General features: G+C 39.7%; 1 pseudogene; it reads right to left on the bottom strand.

Moving 5' to 3' along the window:
• Positions 1-18,796: 18,796 nt before the first annotated feature.
• Positions 18,797-20,241, bottom strand: LOC149215937 (uncharacterized; annotated as a pseudogene).
• Positions 20,242-22,629: the final 2,388 nt, after the last annotated feature.

The raw sequence follows: 22,629 nt of genomic DNA, 5'->3' as shown, positions 1-22,629 counted from the left end.
ACAATGCGTCAAATTTTTCAGAATTAAAATCTAAGTAAACTGGTAATTAACATATGAAGGTTGTATGAAACGGAATTTAGATTTTGGTGATCAATGGGGATTTTATATTCTAGATTTTATGCATAACATTCATAATTTGTATCCGCAACATAATCCAAATACAGAAACAGAATCTGGCAAATAACACAATGCGGATGTTATCATATATCCTCGGAAAAATGCGTGCCCAGAACTGAGGCTCTAATCAGGACAAAACCCCATAAATCAAAATCTTGTGACCATATTCGTTGACTGGTAATTGATACATACAGAGCCTGGCATTATACTTAGTAAATGAAGCATAAGTTATTTTCTAAATTTTCTAAATGCACAGAATTAAAAGACCCATCAACAGAAAGATCCAATATCTGATCTTACTGATATGAAGAAAACTCCAGACCTCGGCTAGGGATACGACTACAGCGCAGTTTTGACTTGACTTTGAAGATAAATGGGTCTTTAAATTTCAGAAGAGCCCTTAAATTTCATGCGACCCTAAACTCCAACATCAAGCTTACGCTGTATACTTCAATGCCAAACTTTGAGCTTAAAAATAAAAATTGAGAAGCTCGATTACAGTCTTTACAAAACCCATTAACTTAAATCCCGCAAAGACTTGGATAAGATGGAGTGGAAGGCATGCCAGTCAAACAAATGGAAATGTAAACAATAACGCATGCATGACATAGATTCTTGGCCAACACACAGCAAGGCAGAGGTAAAATGGCTCTGATACCAACTGTTAGAAAACTAATAAACTTAAATAGCGATTCTGCATGCGGAAAGAACTGAAAAGAATCACTGAAACTTAATGCCCAGGGATACGAATTACCTCCAGCCATTGGTGAAACTGTTGATGCAATTTCCTTCTGAAACACCACGCTCCAGCTGCACAAGCAAAAGGGAAAGAAGACAAATGATCTGAAGGCACTTCCAAGCTCTGCTATCTCAACTAGATGGTGTAGAACTGAAGGGGTTTGAGATAGGAGCTTGGGGACCAAACAGATGAACATATAGCTAAGCTTCCATCAAGCTTCTAAAAGCTATGTGTTAGAAAAACCACAAATCAAGGTAGAGATCAGATCAAAGTAATGGATCACTTTAGTAGCTCCCAATTATAAATTTAGTAATTGAAGTTGATTTTCTTAACTTAAGGAAACTATTGCAGTTGGTTTCCATAAGTTAAGAAAAGCTGCAATTCCATAAATCAAGGTAGATTTTGTGTAAAATCAATGGAGCTTAACAGTGGAACATATCTGGTACTAAAATTTACAGAACTGATACAAATCCATTCTCAAGATTAACCCTCCAAAAGAACCCTCTTCATTCAAATGTTCCCTCATACCCCAGTCAATCATGGCCATAGAATAGTAGAACAGTGTTACCAGTAGGCAAAACTTGATTCAGCAGCCAAACTGGGGTGATTCAAATTGCAAGCAAGCTTGACTCACCATGTCACATTTGACCTGGATAGCAGGTCAAACACTTGACCTACAACTACTCACAATTCATGACCCGGTCAACGAGTTAGACAAAATACTTGCTGCATTACCTGTAACTATTGCATTTTCGCTTATTTTCAGCACAACATTTATCCCAACTTTCTTCCTGACTTCCTCCTTATTTCCCCATATCTGAAACAAAGACAAAGTAGGTCATCCACAATTTCAAAATCAGGAAATGCATTAAAATTTCCAGAACTGATATAAATCCTTTCTCAAGATTAACTCCCCATAAGAACCCTCTTGATTCAAGCGTACCCTCAAGCCCCTATTAGTCATGGCCCTAGAATACGAGAACATTGTTACCAGTACGTAGAACTTGATTCAACAGTCAAACCGAGGTGATACAGATTGCCAGTGAGCTTGACTCACGAACTCACATTCGCCCTGACTAGCAGATCAAACACTTGACCTACGACTACTCCTAAATCATGGACCATGTGACACGTCAACAAGTTTGCCAAAAAAATGCTGCATTTTGGTTCATTTTCAGCACAGCTTACTCCCTAACTTCCTCTTTATTTCTCGAGATATGAAACAAAGACAAAGTAGGACATCTATGACATCCACAATTTCAAAATATGCTAATGCATGAAATTTTCCACCTATGCTGATGTAATGAGAATAGATTCAAAGTAGGACATCTATGACATCCACAATTTCAAAATATGCTGATGCATGAAATTTTCCACCTCTGCAGATGTAATGAGATTAGATTCATCAATCCATACAAATCCATGTGTAACTTGACTGATAAACCCCAGTACCATAAAATTAGCATAAATGTTTATATCAGATCTCTCCTAGACTCAAAATTTCACCAAGTTAATGGATGTGATAAATCCACACTCATAGTGCCACTTCTCTTTGAAAAGCTAACACTAGACATTGAAGCAAGACAACACCATAAATGATAATTCACGAAACAAGAATAATCCATTAAAAAAGGTCATTAGAAGTATTTATTCTTCAAATATTTTATGCTAATTGATTTTCCTTGACCAGGTTTGACTTGGAATATACATCATTTCAGCTTAGAGGTATTTCTTCTCTAAATATTTTATGTTAGTTGATTTTCCTTGACCAGGTATGCCTTCGAATACACTTCATTTCAGCTAGCTTTTTTTTCACATAAAACCTCATCTTCCTTCTTGACACTTGTAAATATCATTTATACATGCAAGGATGTATAAAGCCAGGTTGACCTCTTCTAAATCTAGTAACAACCCAAACTTCCACATTCATGCTTGGTCGTAGAAATTTTGTTTAGAAATTAGTAATTAGTCAGATATAACACAATCAGACAGGGTAATACCAGTTTTAGCCTGAGGTCACAGAATTTTAATAGTAAAATTTTCCTCAATGTTGGGCATGAACCAGAGTAAAAGAAAGTTAGGGTGGATTGCATTTATTTATATGCTACAACATTTAATACATTATTTCTGACCATTGGATTCATCTTCGTAGGTCTCTTCAACTCTGGCGATGGTTCACATTCCCCACCATAACCTTGACAAATTAGGTGTCTAACATGCCCCCCCCTAATCCGAAGGGGTGTATATGAGTCCAAGTAGAAAGATGAGCACAGCTGTAATTGGCCGAATGTGCTCTCTAAATGTGGTGGTTTTGGGATGACCTCAAACCCAATGGTTAGCAAAAGCCTAAGTCTTCTACTAAATGGTGGTTTAAGGTTGATCACCAGCTCTGCAACTCGGCTCTAAGACTCAACAATTCCCAGAACATTTCCTAATTTAGTTGGAAGTTGATGTCTTCTACTAACTAGAAGTGCTTGCAAATGGCAATTATAGATGACTCAAAAATGAATCACGCTCATGGCTTTTAGTTTGGCTACAACTCTAACTCTAGCTCAAGCTCGAGGCTCTGGTTCTAGATGTGGTTCTGACTCTTTCATGCATGCTTGAACCATAGGGATTCCTAACTAGAAGCCTTATTGTCAATCACTTGTATCATTCTCTCCTGTCAAATACAAGGGGAGAAGGAAAAAATATTTCCACAATGCTCACAAGGTTGATCCTCCATGTGGCCAACTCAATGAGGGTGTGAACTTCTACAAAAATTGCACTCTTTTATAGTGCAATTTAAAAATTACATTAAAAAAAAACAAAACAAAATAAAACAAAAAAAATCAAGTTATCAATATTCTTGATTCTAGAAGCAAATATATCTAGCAGTGAATATAAACAATGCCATGTTTTCTTGTAGTCAAAATAGTTTGGAACCATACCATTCCAATAAAAGTACACATGTTGGAGATGAAAGACCAACACTGCGTCCCAGTAAGATGTAGAATGTCCAATGATGCCTGTTAACAACCGAAAAGTGAGTAATTCCATAGGAAGGGAAAAAATTCCTTCATTGGACAGCTAGCCAGCAACACTGCACACTGCATTGGCTCAGTACATGATGATATTTCATATTTCTTCACCAATGCACCAATCGGACACCTCTCCCCCATCTGCTATTCCTCTTGAAGGAAGGTGGGTCATCATTCGGCAGGGACTATATCCATTTTGCAATCATGTGCTTTTACTTAATGTTTTGGGCTATCTAACATGGAATAAGGGGTGATCTGGATGATTGATCAATCTTGACCATAAACATGTTCTCTCACCTTATCAGGGAGGTTAGTTTTTGACCCTAGTCCAATGGGACCTCCTCTATGGCCTTGGGGTTATAGGAGGGGCACTATTAGGGAGAACTAGCTTAATGTAGCATGTCCATAGCTTTTCTATACTTAACACTTTCCACCATTCCCCAGATTTAATATCCATCCTTCAGTTTGTTGTTGTTGGCTGAATGGAATAGGCACCCTCATATCCTCATTCATGAGTTTGGACCATAAACAGTGCCCAGAGGTTGATGCAACTAAAAGTAAGGAAAAAGCATAAAATGGCCACAATGGAAGAAAAATAAAGTTAAAATGTAAGAGATGGTCGGGACATTATTTTGCATGTATGAAAAAACCTAGCATGAGCTTTACCCCCTTCATTAGCCTTCACCCAGTTTCTGAGCACTTGATGCTCCCTCACTTAATAAAAGAACCCTTGCATGTCCCACGCCTGATGAGCAAGAAATCGCCTCTTCATTAAAGTGTAAATAAAAATTAAATAATTAAAAGCAAGCTTGGACACCTAAGTTATGCTCCTTACAAAAGCATTGCTAGAAAGAAGTAAAAGGAGCACCAGAGGGGTGGAAAAAGCAGGCCAACGAAAGGGGTAACTCATGCCTCCACAATTGCTCCCTCCTTACATCTATACACTCAAGATGATGAACCTCCATCAGTTGGTCCCATGACCATGGCACCTTGCCTTGATGTCTTTCCCATTCATTGTCATTATTATCACAAGCATCTATAGATTGATGGATTAACCTAAGACATGTTACCTCCCCTTAGGGCTGAAAAAACCTAATATGGTTAACCATCTAACCATCCCAAACACAAGTAGGGAACACTATTATAGGATTTGGTCTAGTTACATATTTGAAGGTGATCACAGTTTGAAGCGTTATTATTCCCTTAATAATTAAGTATGGTTCCCTCTGATGGATCCATGATCATTGTCCCTAATGATTGATGACTTTCACTGGATTTTGTGATGGTTTTGCCAGGTGGTCCTTCACACATTATACGTCTCCACTACATATCATGCCTAGGCCCTTTTACAGTTTCAGAGAGCAGTGATGACCTTGCAGATGCAACATTGCCCCTCCAGAGCAGAGTGTTATGCACTTTGATGGCTCCAGCAGATGATTAACACCTCAAAGCAACCCTAGATGTTGAAATGCTAAATTGCTCTTGCTTGGTGTTGTATATTCTAGATGTTGTGACCAGTGAACCCATCATGCCCCCAGGTTAGCCTTGACACTACTTGATGGGCATTGCTTCATATGGAGTCCAAATGATGATGGTTATCCCCAAGATGACAAGGGAGGGATTGCACTTGCACTTATAGCCCCAATACTGAAGAGAGATGATGCCATGCCATCCATCTAGCCCTTGAGAGGGTGACGTAGGGCACCTAGAGCATGGTTTTGACACTTGAGGCATTTTCAGGCACTTCTTGAGGGCTTTCCCCCAATGATTGGAGTTGATTATGATGATGAGACATCCCACTAGCCCATTCATGCACTTTCACGGCATTTATGACCCAAAATGGGCATGATCTCTTGCTTATGGAGGATATTGACCCACATGTGTGGGTATTATTGTTGATATTGATAGCTTGGGAGGTACTCCAAGCCCTAGGGTTCGGCTTTTGGAGGAAGGAGCACCAAAAATGTGCTTTGTGGGCCTAGAACCCAAGCTCGAGGTTTTGTATCGAAGGATGTGGGGCCAAAACCACAAGGGTTATAATTGATTTGACTTAATACGCTGATAGAGGACCCTAAAAGGAACAAGGGGCCACGAATATCATCGAAACCAAAAGTCTACAAAGAGAGTTAGGAATTTTTATATGTTTAGGTCGGCTAATTTGTCAACAAGTTCAAGTCTGCTTGGAGTTAATGGTGCCTTTTGGAGGGTTATTCAAACACCCACATGAAGCATATAAATAAAAGGGTTGTGTGACCTCAAAGGAGCATCCAATTTGCAACATTTCATAGTGGCACACCTTTGAAATAGGTCACAAAGGTTTGAAGCTCGTCTAGGGAAGGAAAGGCACTTGTTTTGGGTTATCATTTTTATGTTTGATGGGTAGATTCAGTTCAGATAAGGCCGAATATTTATGTCAGCTTTTCTGGGTAGTTAGGTGGGTGTTTTGTGGTGGAAATCCTCTCATAAACAAGCTGCACTTCAGGACTGTATGAGAAAAAGGGGCCGAGGTTCTCTACCAACCTAGCTGAGGGGGTCGAGTGGCCTTAAAAGGGTGCAAACTAGCCCTAAGGACTAGCAAAGGGTAGCAACATGAGTATTGAGGGGAGCCACAACTAAGTATAGGGGTTTTGGAGTAGGAACAAGGCTGAAGTAATTGTCATATCAACGCGAACTAGAATACAGAATCTACAGCAGTGCCACACCAGCTCAAGAGGTATGTGTGGTTGTGCTTAAGTTGATGTTGTTGATAATGGATAGGTCGAGATCAATGTTGTAAACATTGGGATAGATATAAAATCGACAAGAGTCCGAAAAACCAAAAAATCATAAAAATCGGAAAAATATTGGTAAAAAACAACAAACATTGGCAAAATTAAGGTACCATAAAAAATATTTTTAAAAATAGGAAAACATCAACTAGGCCAACAAAACGTGATTTTGAGATAAAATTGGGATGTTATAGAGATGTTCACAACACTGGTGCAGATTAGACAAAAGTTGGAAGGACACTTGTGGATTGTTGGAGGGCATTGATAAAGTGATCCTTGTGGACCTGAACTGTGGAACTAGGAAGGACACTAGGTCTGCTAGGAGAGGCAAGATTGTTGACCGCAATGACTGATCTTTGAAGGCTAAAAGGAGGTCAAAGGGAGTTGTTTGACTACTCCAAGTTCATTGATGGAGTAGGACTTTTGACAGTGATTAGTGGCAGCCCTCCTTCCCTACCTTTGTCTTCATTGGAGCAATGCAAGAAGACAATAGTGGGAAGAAGTTGCTAAGGAGAAATAGTGGGTAAGAAGTCTCAAAGTGTTGTGTCCTTGAAGGACTAAGGAGCAGCTAGTGAGCGTGAAGACCCTATCCGACATTTTGTACTCTTACTTTGCTAGTCCAAAAAGCCTGACAACCACCTTCTACAAATATCAAAGTCTACTTATTTTGATCCCATCATATCACAGTATTGTAATGTCCAAAGTGACCTCCAAGTCAACTTCTATGTAGGAGAGTTATTTCACATTAATCCTATTGAAAAGTGTAACTAGGTTCGGTCTTCATAATGACATGTAATTATGCTTTTATGTAATGATATGTAAAGAAGAAATAATAAATTTATTATATTGACTTGCTTCATGGATTTCATGAGCAACAGATTTTTTTTTCGAGTCAAGACTCCCATTGAGAGTCTTTAGGAATTATTTGTCATCTAGTCATAAAATGATATAGTCATTGTCATGTAATGAATTCATGTTACAATTTGTAAAAAGGTCAAAATTGTCTATGTAAAGTATCCTCCAAGACCTTGTCACTTATGCTCTTCAAGTCGACCTACACTGATGGAAGAACATGTTGGAAGAAGTCGGCCTAACATCTAGGGATCGTGTCCACCTAAAGGACATGTGTGGATGTGTATATATAGCCACACTCTGCCTCACTTAGAGGCAAGCAACTCGACTTGCATTCAATCAAGAAGAAGTGTGAAGAAGAGGCTCACAAGAGAAGTGTGAAAATGGTTTTCTTCTAGGGCAGCAAAGAAGGATTCTTCTGGGCCAGTGAAGGAGCATTCTTCTGGGGCAGCAAAGAAGTATTCTTCTAGGGCAACGAAGGAGGTTTATTTTGGGGACAACGAAGGAGAGTTTCTTCTAGGCAAGCGAAAGAGAAGTTTCTTTTGGGATAGCGAAGAAGGGATTCTTCTGGATACTTGTTCTGGATAACCAAGATAGAGATCTAGAGACCGAGATTCTCTAGAGGAAGCCAGTTAAATCATAGAGACCGAGTTTCTCTAGGAGAGGTCGAGATGAAACAGTGTGAAGGATAGAAACCGAGTTTCTCTAGGAGCCGAGGAGAGCAATTCTAGATCAAGTAGGAAAGTTGAAGGGAAGAGGTAGAGCATGAAGGATAGTGACAAGGTTCTTGGGAGGATACTAGAGTCGAGGGTCTATGTCATGATCGTGGTACTCATCAATTGAAGATCTAGAAGAAGAAATTTGATCAAGTTTTCCTCTAAAGAGGTGAGAGGTTTTGGCCCTAACTGACATGCCTACATATGTGTCACTTGTGTTTTATTGTGGATGCATGTAAAAGTAAATCAAGCAGAAAAGAAGAGAACAACAAAATAAGTTCACACACACATAATACACAAGATATGCTCTCTAGGAAACCCTTTTGAAAGAAAACCCAGCTGGAATGTGAGGTCGCTTCACTCTCTTTCTCTGTCTATAAATATGGCTGCAGATACAAAGAAGTAATGTCTGTGGCTCGTGGGTTGCTACAGTGCATAGATCCTCTATGTGTGCTCTACCTCCTATCTCTCCTGGTTATCTTTGCTCAACTATGGAACAAAATGCTCTCAAAAGAATGGAATGTCACTTCCTCCTAGTGGCCCAGTAGCCTACTAGTGGTTATGTTTGACTACATCAACTCTTAACTAGAGTTACAAAATAGACTCTTCTAGAGTCTTTTACATCACAAACATGTGGCTAGCCCATTTTCCATGAATAATGGGGGCTGATACAGGATCCTCCCGAACTATAGGTGTGAAAACAGGAAGGTCAACTCTGATTGGCATTATTCTTGCGACGTTGCAAACCTCTATTTGTGTAGAATGTCATGAAAAAGATGTTGCACTTAAGCAGCAAAGTTTCACCCCCAAAAAATGTAATTTGATGCCTCAAAATGCTCCCGAAAGGTTTCAGACCTTGTTTCACCAAACTGGGACCCGCAAGCAAAAGCAGTCCCATGAGCTGATTCCTCCACTTTTTCCACTCCAAATGAATCAAGATGGATGACAAACAATATAATGATCCAATTTGGATCACACCTCCCCATTTTGGGAGGTTTTTGGTCCCCAAAAGCTTTTACTGAATGAGGTGAGGAAATTTTTCCTCCACCTTCTCTCTAGTGTACCATTTAGCCTTGCCTAGAAGTTGTCCCTTCAACCCAATCTACCAAAGGTATTGTTGCCCTTGTCTTGTAGTTCTGGACCTCTTCTGCAAAACTGTATCTTCTATCAACTCTTCCTAAGCGTCTGGTGCCAAATCCTCCACAAAAGGTAGGACCTATTCCTCTTCCTGATCTAGCATAGAAGGCTCATAGAGTTTCAAATTCTCTACATTTACAACTGAATAAATGTGTATATTTGGTGGTAAATTGAATCGATAGGCATTATCACCCACCATTTGCATGATCTCAAAGGGACCATACCTTAGAGCCTTGACTTTCTTACCTGGCCCCTGCAGCCTCTCCTTGTTCAATTGTAGCCTTACTCTATCTCCCACCTTGAATGATTTCTCTGTTTTGTGTTGATCATGCCTGGCCTTATGCTTCACTTGCGACTTGTACAGCGCTTCCTGTACCTGTAGATGGATCTGCCTGATCTTCTCTATAAATTTTTCAGCCCTCAAAGCATCTCCTATAATGTCTTCCTTCACTCCTCCTTGCTGCCCATATGCAATATCCAAAGGTGAAAGTGGAAAATATCCAAAACAAGTTTCAAATGGGGACTTTCCTGTAGAAGTGTGGACCGCTCTATTATAAGAATGTTGTATATATACCAGATTTTCATCCCAGGACTTCAGATGCTTTTGGTTGTAACCCCTCAAAAGCTACACCAAAGTCCTGTTGACTACTTCTGTCTGCCCATCTGTCTGTGGATGGAATTCTGTAGATCTCTTCAACTTCGTGTCCATATTCTCCCACAATGTAGTCTAGAATGCACTGAGAAATCTTGTATCCCTGTCTGAAATGATGCTCCTTGGTATCCCAAAGTGTACCCAGACCTATCCAAAGAACAAGTTTGTTGCTTCTTGTCCATTGATGGTCCTTTTACATGGCATCATAACACACATCTTGTTGAACTTGTAAACTACCATGAATAGGTAGTCATGTCCCTTCCTGGTTGTCGATAAACCTCCCACAAAGTCCATGGAAATGCTTTCTCAAGGATGAGTAGCTACAGGTAAGGGATGATACAGACCCTGTTTCCTATTGCTAGGCTTGCTAGTACAACAAAGCATGCATCCCCTTATGAACCTAGCTACTTGTTCTTGGATCTTGGGCCAATACACATACCTCTGCAAGTTAGCCACGGTCTTCCCTACACTAAAGTGCTCTGCAATCTTGGAGGTGTGAGCCTCTCTAATCAACTGCAAATGCTCACCTTTAGGAACACATAGCTTATTCAGCCTGTAGAGTAACCCATCCTGGAGATGGTAGTCAAAGACGTTGTCGCCATCGTTGCCACCAGATCCACTCATCTTCCACATACCCAATGGGATAAAACTGTGACTTAATGAGGGTTTTGAAATCCTCCCACTTAGCCATTGGAGGTTCTCCCTCCAACCTCAGGGTTTCTATGTAGCTCTTCCACCAAGTTAGTGCATGGCCCTCCAATTTCAGCCGCACAAATGAGATCCTCTGCCCTTCCTCGATCTGATGGACAATGAAATAAAATTCTAGTGGCTACAACCAATGGTTCAGCTTCAGAGCGTTGATCTCATTGTGGTATGGCTTGATATCGACTGTTGCTTCCACTTTAAACAAGGATTGGTTCATGACACTCGAACTGAGATGATCTTTTCCGGGTTCTTTCTTTGGTTGGTTATCTGCGTCTTCCCCATTTCTCGATCCCCTTTCTGATTTGTCCTCTGCATTTGAACCCCCTTCTTCTCCAAATATCCCCATCTTATTGCTTAGGACCGCCATGAGGCTGACAATGTTGTTTATATCCGCAGCTTGTTCTTCAAGCCGCGAAAACCTCACCTCTGCAGGATCACAAGGTTTGTTTAAAGATTCGTCGCCCATGATTAAGGTTTTAAAGTTTTCGGCCTTGCCAATCTAGATCCCTACAATATCCACAAAATACCCAAAGAAACCTGCTCTGATACCAAATGATCTGTAAACTATCGTGGATACTCCACTGGACAGTTCGCCACAACAGATCTGATAATATTATATTAAAAAATCTGAGATTCTACACTATTACAATTTTATTTAATTCCTAGATCTATAAAATTAACTGTAATTAGTGCATGCATGTAAAAGTAAATCAAGTAGGAAAGTAGAAAACGACAAAATAATCTCACACACACATAACACACAAGATATGCTCTTTGGGAAACCCTTTCAGGAGAAAGCCCAGCTGGAAGGTGAGGCCACTTCGCTCTCTTTCTCTGTTTGGAAATATGGCTACAAATACAAAAAAGTAATGTATGTGGCCCATGGGCTGCTACAATGCACAGATCCTCTCCGTGCTCTACCTCCTATCTCTCTTGGCTATCTTTTCTCAACTATGGAACAAAATGCTCTTGAAAGAATGGAATTCCTCTTCCTCTTAGTGGCCCCATAGCCTACTAGTGATTAAGTATGACTACATCAACTCTTAACTAGAGTAACAAAAAAGACTCTTCTAGAGTCTTTTACATCACAAACATGTGGCTTGCCCCTTTTCCATGAATAATGCGGGCTGATGCGAGATCCTCCAAAACTATAGGTGTGAAAACAGGAAGGTCAACTTCTGAGTGGCATAAATTTTGCATATGAACTCTGATTGACGCTATTCTTGCGTCGTTGGAAAGCTCTATGTGTGTAGAGTAGCATGAAAAGCTTTTGCGCTTAAGAGCATAGTTTTCAAAACCGGCCTTGCTAACCAGTTACTGGTCTAACTGGTCAGTTAGCAAGCCCACCGGTCGAAACAAGCCAAAAAACCCGGTCAAAGGGGGCACTTCTCCATTTTTTGCCCTAAACCGGTCTTAACTGGCCAGTTAAGGGCGGAACTGGCCGGTTTGATACAAACCGGCCAGTTCCGTCCTAAACCGACCGATTAGGAGGCACGCCCACCGTGAGCCCAAAAAGCGACTTTTTGACTGTGTTTTAGGTGTTTTGGAGGGAAACTAAAGATGCTTTCCCTCCAAAAACACCCTTTCCAAGCCTTTAAGAGGCCTCTTTCCCTCTCATTTGTCTCACACATCTCATTTGGAGTGTTTGTGAGTTTGCTTGGGAGGTTGGAGAGTGTTGAGTTTTTGTTGGAGTAGTGGAACAGCAGAGTTTAAGCTAAGTAGTAGTCATCATGCCTCCAAAAGCCAGAGATACTGCATGGGCTCATTGTGATATGATTGATGACAAAATTATCTGCAAATATTGCCAAAAATACATTCACGGAGGGGATATTAACAGGTTCAAGCAACACTTGGCTGGGATAGGAGGCCATGTAAAGCCATGTGGAGCACCAAATAAAATAATAGGGCATGTTAGGGTGGAATACCTTCAGAAGTTTGAGACTAAAGTCACTGAACCAATAGATAAGTTTGTGACTGCAAAGTTTAGGAGTCGAGACTCAACCAACTGAGTTTGATCATGATGATTCATGAGAAGTTTCAAGTGATAATGTTGATCACTATTATAATATTATCATATATGTAGACTTGAGTCTTGTAGTAGGCCACTGGCCCCATAGTTTGTAGGCTTTGTTTTTGCACTTTATAGGCCATTTAGAGCCTCATTGCTTATATATTTTGTTGATGATATGTATTGCACTCTGTGCCATTTTGATATATTCACCTTTACATGGTATATAAATGAGCAATCTTTGCATATTTTGTCTCTATTGGTTTGGAATCATGGTTTTAAATCTTAAAAATAGTTTTTTTCATTAAAAAATAATTATTTAATGTACTTTTCTAAAACCAGTTCGTTTAGACCAAACCAATCCCGGTTAGACCGGTTCCAGTCGGTAAACCAGTTCATTAGGTGGACCGGTCCGGTCACCAGTTCCAGTTTTAAAAACACTGCTTAAGAGGCAAAGTTTTGCCTCTAAAAAATGTTGTTTGATGTCTCAAAACGTTCTTGAAAGGTTTCCGACCTCGTTTCGCTAAACAGGGTCCCGCCGATAAAAACGGTCCCATGAGTTGATTCCTCCACTTTTTCCACTCCAAATGCATCGAGATGGATGAAAAACAATATAATGATCCAATTCGGATCACTAAATGTAGTGAGGACAAGAGGGATAGGGAATAAGCCCACATTACCGAAGAAGTGAAAGAGCCTGAGACAAATAAGTGTAAGAATGAAGAAGTAAAATATCTCCACTATGACTGAGATGATCTTCTTCACTAGAAGGTACTTTCACTTGTAATTTATAGATAGGAAGCAATGTAAATAAGATAGGATGCATCAGATTAGAAAATAGCATCATGTTAAAAGCATTAGAAGTAAGAGCTCTTGACATGGGAAGAAGAAAGAATGTTTGGAATAAATTCTATTGAATAAGTGTTCTTGGAAACCTCATTGAAATCTCAAGCAATACTTATAGAAAGAAGTAGAGGTCATCATCGACTGAGATCATCATACTATAGTCAACATCTGCCAGGTGAGGATATGAAAGATCCTCAAGTTTCTCTGATGGAATCCTTATCAAAGGATTCACCGATTTAAGAAAGGAAGCAAGAGTTTCATCAGGAATTTCAACATGTGGGATTCAAGGGATGATGGTATGATGACATAGTATGGAAGCAGGTCTAAAGGATAAAGTTCCTTCGGTCAAATGAAGCTTCTACAGGAAGTCCAGATGACCAAAAGGAAAGATGAGGTATGTATGCTTACATAGATTATTATGAAAGTCATGTCATATGGGTGCAGATAATATAGATCACTATTTCCATCCTAGGGAAGCATGATCAAAAGAAGAAAGGATCTCCTCCTCTCAAAAATTGCAGCACAAGCATATGTCACACTAGATGAAATCAACATAATATATCCTCATATGAATCATGAGGAAGTTGACTACAATTAAGTAACTCTAATTGGAAGCTCTTGGGAATGAAGTGTGGAAAGAAAGGAAGAGATCGTGAAAATATGCAACTAAGGTAGAAGGCATTCAACATCCAAAGTCCAAGAAGATTTGACTAGAATATCTCCCAGAAGATGTCATGATGAAAGACCCTCACAATGGTAATGTTTGATCTCTAAGTGTTCATTTCTTATTTTTGAGCTAATATCTGGATGGGCTTATGTAGAACTACCAAAGGGAAGTTTTGTAGATGACTTCCATGAGGACCATATTGAAGGATGTAAGATCCTTCTGGAAAATATGGCATGAAAGCAGAATGACATGAAGCAAAGTCAGATGGAAAACTGATGGATCACTTTTTGATGAAATGAGGATATGACTAACTCATGGATGAAAGTGATGGATGGTCTGTGCCCTATGAAGAAGTCCACGAAAGATGAAGACTACATGACAAAAGAAATTGATGACATCGAAGAAGAGAGGAGTTCTTCAGGCAGTTGGTTGTTCCACGTGAGAGTTGTTGTAGGTCCCTAGTTAAGAGGGAGCTTGAAAAGAAGTTTCTTACTTGGAAGAAGCTTGGAAATTCCTAAGCCAAGAGGGAGCTTAGGTACATTCATTTTTTGGTAGGAATGAGTACATTCCTTTATTGGAATATGTCCTCCCTATTTGAGATGGAGAGATAGACATGTTATTCTAGTCTTCACCTGGGAAGACAGAATGGAGGATTGGGTAATCATTTGGCATCTGATGCTCTTTAAGGATGAGATACGACATCCAACAGAAGAGTAGCTGTTGAGGACCGATATTCTTCAAGGACTGGGGAGTCCAAGAAAATAATAGTCCTCCTGGAACATACCCTTAGTACCCGGGTAGGGGATGTTCCGATAAAGACAATGATGAGAGTGTCTATAAATCATTGGTCTCGCGAGCATTGAGCTCAGATCTTGTGGAGATAAGGAGTTGTTAGTCAAGGACTTGCTATGTAACAATGTTGGTTGATATGACGCTATACAAATGAGTTACGAATCTGAATTCTTCTTATGAGAAATTCTTCAGATTGAGAAAGTCCAAGTACCAATATGAATACCTCCCTAGTTAAGAGGGAGTGTCGAAAAGTGTAACTAAGTTCTGTCTTCATAATGACATGTCACCTCAAGCTCCATGTCACACTCAATCATTGGTGAGGCGAACCTATAGCCGCTTAAATACATATGTATTGAGAGGATGGCAAGATTACAATGTTTGTGGGCACGCAAAAAACAAAGAGACCACAGACGAAGAAGGTTCGAAGAGAATCAAGCCCACTATTTTCGATTCAAATCGCACCAGTGGCACAAGTGTTGTAGGGGAGATACAAAGCCTCCTAGAGATAGCCTCTCAGTTGATTGTAGAGCAGTGCCTAAGACATCTTAAATAGAGGAGTGCTTAAGAGATTACCTGTGAGGGGTTATCAACAGTCCAATTGTCACATAAAAAGGTAATAGGAGGGGCTTGGTTCAATAATCCTTCACTGAGGTAGATTCAAGCCAACTCATGGATCCAAATGTTAGGGGTGTAATGGGGTAATCTCAAAGAGAAAGGGCTTCTTCCTTTGGTGGCCGACACACGGAAATTAGACAACATAAAACTGAAGTCGTAATAATGATGGAGAGGAGGAAAGGAAGGAGGGAAAAATATGCTTAGGGTTGTAACAAACAGAATCCTCGTCAGCAATGTTCCAGCAGAAAGTGGAATTCGATGGATAGGGCTATAAACAACACAGAATCCTAAACCACGGTTTTCGGTGGAATGATAAAAATAAAGGCATGTGAAAGAAGGTTTCAAATCAAACATGACATGGGTATCATTCTCTGCCAAAGCTAACATAGATCTGGGCTAATACAAGTCCTACAAGTTAATCAAATGCACAAGTAAATCTGTAATTTTACAAGTACTACAATGCTAGTGAATAACACATATAGGTTTGTGATAAGCACGAGTACTGTCTTCTATGAACAGCTAAGATAAATCCATAGATTGAAGAGGAACCAACTGCATTCATTATACTATTTCAAAGGAAGAAAAACACAGATGAAATGAGATTACCAAGAGGAACATGTTGCACATTAATCATGCTTGGAATCAACGCAAAAACACCATTTATCTCAAAGGGTCCAAATAACCAATCCATACATTCAACACGATATTAGTGAAGCCCCCATGAATAAACATATTAGAACCAAATGGCATCACAGAACTCAGACCCTGCGGGTGAGAAATTCTGGAACCTCTATATAATATTGCTTCCCCCTATTTATAAGAAGAGGGGGAGCTGGAATAATTGTTACAAAATATCTCAGCCAAAGGCCAGCTGTCTGATGTACTAGCTGCCTCGGCCTGTGATAGCTCCTACTGCCTAAAAATATTACAATGGGGATCTGCTCCCTTTCTTGGAAATAAATGCTAACTACAGAACTAATGGAAGGAGGAAAAAGGAAAGATGAAGGAGGAGGTGTCCCCCTGCTGTTCCAGTGGAGGCCCCTAATCAAGCCACATCCCTGTTGTGATGCACTTCCCCTACTGCTCAGCCAGTTTCTGTCAAATCTGCCTCCTCCTTGAACTTCGCACCCTTTCTCTGTCTCCAGCTACTGCAGAGCGAACTTGTGGTTGATGTACTACAAATGAGTTGAGTTGTTCCCTTTTTATAGTGGATTTTTCCTCTCTAATTAGGCCGACTTGTCCAAGTTGAGGCCTAGATGAACTATTTTGCATAAAAATAAATTACTTTCTTGATTGACAAAGCCCAAGAAGGGTCTTTTACATTATGGCATGGACCTACAATGAAGGCTTTGACCTAAGAACCATTGACCAGTTCCATATTTTTAGGGCCTTTTTCTATCCGTGGGTACATCTTTCTGTTCTCTAGATACGTCCAAAGGCAAAGGAGGCCCAATTAATGAGTTCATCTATCATTTAGATTAGCCCAATATTGCCAACAAAATCCAATTAAACTTTCCTATGCATAGATGAATTACAAAGTTAAAATCAAAATAGGACTGTTTATTGTTTGTTTTGTACTGTAATCTGCATTTAAACCGTAACCAAAAATTCTTATGCATCCGAATACTAAGAAAAGAGACAAATGCTAGAAAATATCATAATAAAACACATGTATAAACCAGTGTTGTTAAAACCGTGATATTATCGCTTTATCACGATTTTTTTCCCAAAGCCAATATTATCGCGAGTAATACTCGCGTTTTTTTTTATACGCAATTTTTTCCCAATTTATCGCTGAGGGTCAGGGCAGCGCAGTTTTATAAGGGATGCTAAATGTTCGAAATGCATTTTTTTTGAAAGAAACAAATAATTTTTGAGTGGGGCAGCTTAATGATCAAGTCTAGGCCCTAGTATTGATATGCTATTCATGGTAATGTGAAAATGAAGATTAAGGAGAATGTCAGTTTTAATTAAATTTTTAACATTACCATGAAATGACTCAGGATGTTTGAAAGTGGTTCCAGCCTCATTCGATTTCATATCGAGAAAGTAGAATTTTAGATTTCATTCAAAATCCAGCAAACTTATCAATTTTTTAGGATTTCAGGATTGGGAGATTGTAATGTTTCCAAGTGACACCACCTGCCCAAGCTACCCCTGCGACCAGTAGGGGACGTGGTCTAGCTCCTATGGCTCCTACTTCTAGTTCTTCAGCTTCTAGAGCACAACAGACTCCACTGCCAACTCCACCAGCACCAGCATCTATGTCTAGAGGGAAAGCGAAAGCTGTGGCATTTTCTCGCAAGAGGGGCAGAGGAAATCAATAGGATTAGACTTTGGTTATTTTCTTCATTTTATTGTATATGACATTATGACATGATGAGATACATTATTATATTTTTTGTTGATATTTTGAGGCTGAGTTGGGACTCAGGAGTCAGGACTTACTATTCAGGACATGATTCAATGTTATGTGTGATTTTAGCACTAGAAATGATATTAAACATCTTATATATTAGTTTTTTTATCATATTTATGTGTCAATGTATTTATTTTATGTTGTAGATGGTTTAGATATTAAAAAAATTGTATAACAAAAAAAAAATCAATATTTTTGTACCAAATGATTTTTTCCCTATTATTTCCAATTATTTCCCAATAATTACGATTTTTTCCTCACTCTGATATTATCCGATAACAATTAATGCAACATTGGTATAAACTGTATCATCCTGAGTAGTTAAAAAGCATGAATTCCTTACAGAACAAGATTTACAATGTCTGAGGTACAATTACAGACTAGTTACTAATGAGGTCCTCTAGTGAACAACAATCTATTAGAGTCCAAGTTCATTTAATCATCATAAAGCATAGTTCATTTAATCATCATAAAGCATGTATCAATATATGTCGGATGAACAACGTTGAAAGATAAATTCTAGAGAACATTAACTATGACCTGATAACCAGAGATTTAAATTTTGTAGTTTACAATGAAATAGTTTATAACGCGACTTTTTGAAAGCTTTTTCGGCGGGTTTTTCAGGTCGAAATCCGGCAGGAATTTATTGGAATCGCAAGTTTGATAGCTAGTTTCTGCACAATGAAAGCGTCCCAGGGGTTTTCGAGGGTGCTGAATCCAAATATGCAGTTAAAAAACCATTTTAACTGCAACAAATCAAGATTTAACCTCAATTTCTTCCACCGAATTCCGTCACCGGAATCTCCAAAAAGTCGCATTATAGACAACTCTGTTTACAATAGCATGTATACATCCAACCAAATAATGAACCTAAATAATGTTGAATCAAAGCAAAGCTTGACAACTCGTGCCTGTGAATAATATGCTACTGTAATGCAACCCCATCTTCACTTTCTTGTGTTGATTTCATGTAGTTATATTCAATTACAGAGGCAGCTAAATTGATCCAGAATAAAGAAGTGGCGGATTATTCTTTAGAACAATGCTTCCGGCCATGTTTATGGTGCTTATGATGCCTCTGATGCTTCCGTTCATGATCGCTACAGGATTCTTCCACATCCGTGTTGTCACGGTACTGTCATGTTTCCGGTGCCTCTTCTTTGCATGCTTCCTTCTCCTCCTCTTCTCATTATGTGACTCGCTATCGCTGTCACTATCCGACAAACTCTGAACTCGTGTCCTCTTTCTCAACCGCTTCTTGTCATCGGAATCAGAAGACATTCTATCATCGCTATCCGATGAATTAGAAAATTCATTCCTCGACCTTTTCTTTCTCCTGCTGGACCTCTTCCTCCTCGACTTCCTCTCCTCCAAATCAGAGTAGTCATCTTCGCTGTCTTCCGACTCGGAATCATCCGTCTTAGACCTATATTTTGACTTCCGAGACAATTCCTTCCCGTATGAAACCCTGGAAACCTTATATTTCTCTTTATGAATGTTCTCGTACTTACCGTGTGAATTTCCAAACCTCGCTGCAATAATCCTCTCAATTTTAGAGTCCTCGTCGCTCACAGTAACATCGGACTCGGATTCCTCTTCATCTTCATCAGAACTCTCACCGGACGCCAGAGCAACCGCGTTCTTCAGCGATCTCGCCCTGTCTATACCGACAAATTTAGTGTTATGATTATTGTTATTATTATTGTTCTCCCTTTCCATAATAGCCTGCAGAACATCATCTTCTTTAACACTGAGGAAGTTCCGGCACTGGAAGGTGAGATGGCCGACCCTGCCGAATTTTTTACAGGCCACCCAGGTTGCATCAGCGTTGGAGGAGGTAAGGTGGGCCAAGGCCAGGAGACCCTGGAAACTGTCGTAGGCATTGTTCTCCTTGTCTTCGGCTCCCGACACGCGACCATGACGGTGGTCTTTATTGTTGTTGTCGTTGTTGTTTTGGTTGGGAGCATACGGATCGTATCCGATGGCACTCTGCCAGATTCCATGGGTTTGGAGCGCGGCGCTGCTGTGAACCCTGTTGTTTGCGGGCATCCGCAACCGTCCCGCTGTGGCCGGCATCTTCGATTGCCCTTTTTTTCCTTTTTTGATGAATCAGAGAGGATTATTGTGTATTCTGGCAAATGAATGAACAGAAATTTCAACACTACCAGGAGCACCTCAAGGCCTTTCGCAACAATCTCTCCTCGCTCCGCACAGACAACTACTCTCAATTCAGAGTTATTTATTTGAGACCTGTTGGGTATTTTTCGATGGGGAAAATACCAAAAACCAAACAAAAAAACACCACAGAGGCAATGCTCTGTTTCCTTCTGCCACAGGATCTTTTTGCACAGGGAAGCTTTTAATAAAAATTCTCAGAACAGAGTATTACACAGCCATAAAACATTTCTATTCATTAAAACAAAATGTCTGAAACAACATTCATCCTCTTTCACTCAGAGGGATTTACCAAAAATATATTCAGCCAACTCTGATACATATTCATCCTCTTTGCTGAGAGGGATTCACCAAAATTACTTTCACCTGAGCGCTCTTTTCTTTTGCATTTCAATGCAAATCCAATACATTAAAAAAAATGATCTATGCACTGCTGTGCATCTCCCTTGGTTTTTCCACTCCTGCGAGCTTCATCACCACTCAGCAAAAACATACTGCTCCCTTGATCTTCGCGGATAGCACTACTGTGCATTATCCTCTCTCACACTATGCCCTTCTCATTACAATTAGCAACTGATTTTTATGCACTGCTGTGCAACACCAAAGTTTCATTCACTTTTCAATTACATGTGCAATTAACTCATCTGCAAATGAGCACACACAAGAAACATATACCAAAAGCATTAAAGATAGGGCGATGACTTTCCCATACCATTCTTTAAATTCGCCATGCTTCCGTAAAAGAAATAAATGAAAATTAAATGATTTTACCGGCTTTTACTTGTGCCCATACTAGCTTTTACTTTGCCCATACTCCCGCTGAAATAAAATTAAAAACTTCACCAAAACTTACCAACCCACAGTAAATTGCATTTACTGTTTTACTGACATTTACTGGCGGTAAAGGGACTTTTACTTCACGTCAAATTTATTTGCTGCTGGCTTGTACTTTAACCATTGACTTTATTTGCATCGCATCGCAGAAATCGCATTTGGCTGCAACACAAAAGTGGAGCACACACACATTTGTGCGATCTGCGATATGCGATCGGATCGCATCACACCATCGCAATCGGGGAAATCAAGTGAACAAAGTGGAGGAACCAAGCACACATGCGATATGCGATCTGCGATCTCATCGCATCGCAAGGATAAGGAAAAACAGTTTGATGCTGCTGTTTAATTTTTTCTTCAGTTGAAATTACAATTTCAACACTCCCCTTTAATTTCAACTGCTGGGTTATCAATCATACCCAAACACTTCCTCACATAGAGGGATTCACCAACTACTGTTACAAAGACATCTTCCTCACATAGAGGGATTCACCAACTGCTTCTGATGCAGTTCCACACACAACAAAATAGTCTTCCTTTTAATAGAGGGATTAACCTGAAACTATGCTTAAGAGCACCTTCCTCATGACAGAGGGATTCACCTGTGACTATGCTGAAAAGCATCATCCTCTTGATAGAGGGATTTACCATGTGTATGCTAAAAAGCATCTTCCTCTTGACAGAGGGATTTACCATGTGTATGCTAAAAAGCATCTTCCTCTTGACAGAGGGATTTACCACACTATGCTGAAAAGCATCATCCTCTTGATAGAGGGATTTACCATGACACTGTGCTGATAAGCACCTTCCTCTTTAACAGAGGGATTCAACAAGAACTTCACTTCCTCTCACAGAGGGATTGCTGCCAAACACTGCTATAGATGCAGTTTCAAAACAAAACATTAATTGCACTGTTGTGCATACTCATTACATTGTTCTTTTATGTTGCTGTATATTCTCTGCTACACTGATGTGCCATCTTCTTTGCTGCGTCTACCCCACACTGTTGTGTCTACACTTGCTGTTGTGTTGTTGCACTTCACTTACATTTCTTTGCAAACTCTGCATTGCTGTGCATTCTTCAAAGACAGAATAATCTGTCTTTTCTGGAACAATTACTCTGTCCCACCTTACAAATTTACACTGTTGTGTGTAAACATTTCTTACATTCAGTGCTGTTGCATATGTTTCATTTCAATTCAATGAATCAACACATTCACTATACTTACATTTACTGCTGTAAAGAAAAATTTCTTTTACATCTGCTGTTGTCCATTACCTTTCATTTCTTCAACAAAAACTTCATGCTGCCGCATTATCTTATTTGCATTGCTGTGTAAGAACACATTTCTTCATTCTCTCTTAGTTCTAGTTTCATTTTCTTCGCACTACTGTGCTTCTCCTTCTTGCCATCACGCTGCTGCTTTTTCTTATTCACTGCTGTCCATACCCATAACCATAGACTCTGTCATCCCTGAGTTTTTATTTGCTGCTGCGTTGCCTCTGCAATTTGCACTATGGCTGCCCCTGTTCTTCTTTAGGCATTTCTGTGCATGTTGCATTG

Source organism: Pinus tabuliformis, chromosome 1_1 (genome assembly GCF_031772625.1).
Source record: "Pinus tabuliformis cultivar Carrire ecotype Pingquan chromosome 1_1, CPIR1, whole genome shotgun sequence".
Taxonomy (NCBI): Eukaryota; Viridiplantae; Streptophyta; class Pinopsida; order Pinales; family Pinaceae; genus Pinus; species Pinus tabuliformis.
This window is presented reverse-complemented; position numbering and strand designations above follow the sequence as displayed.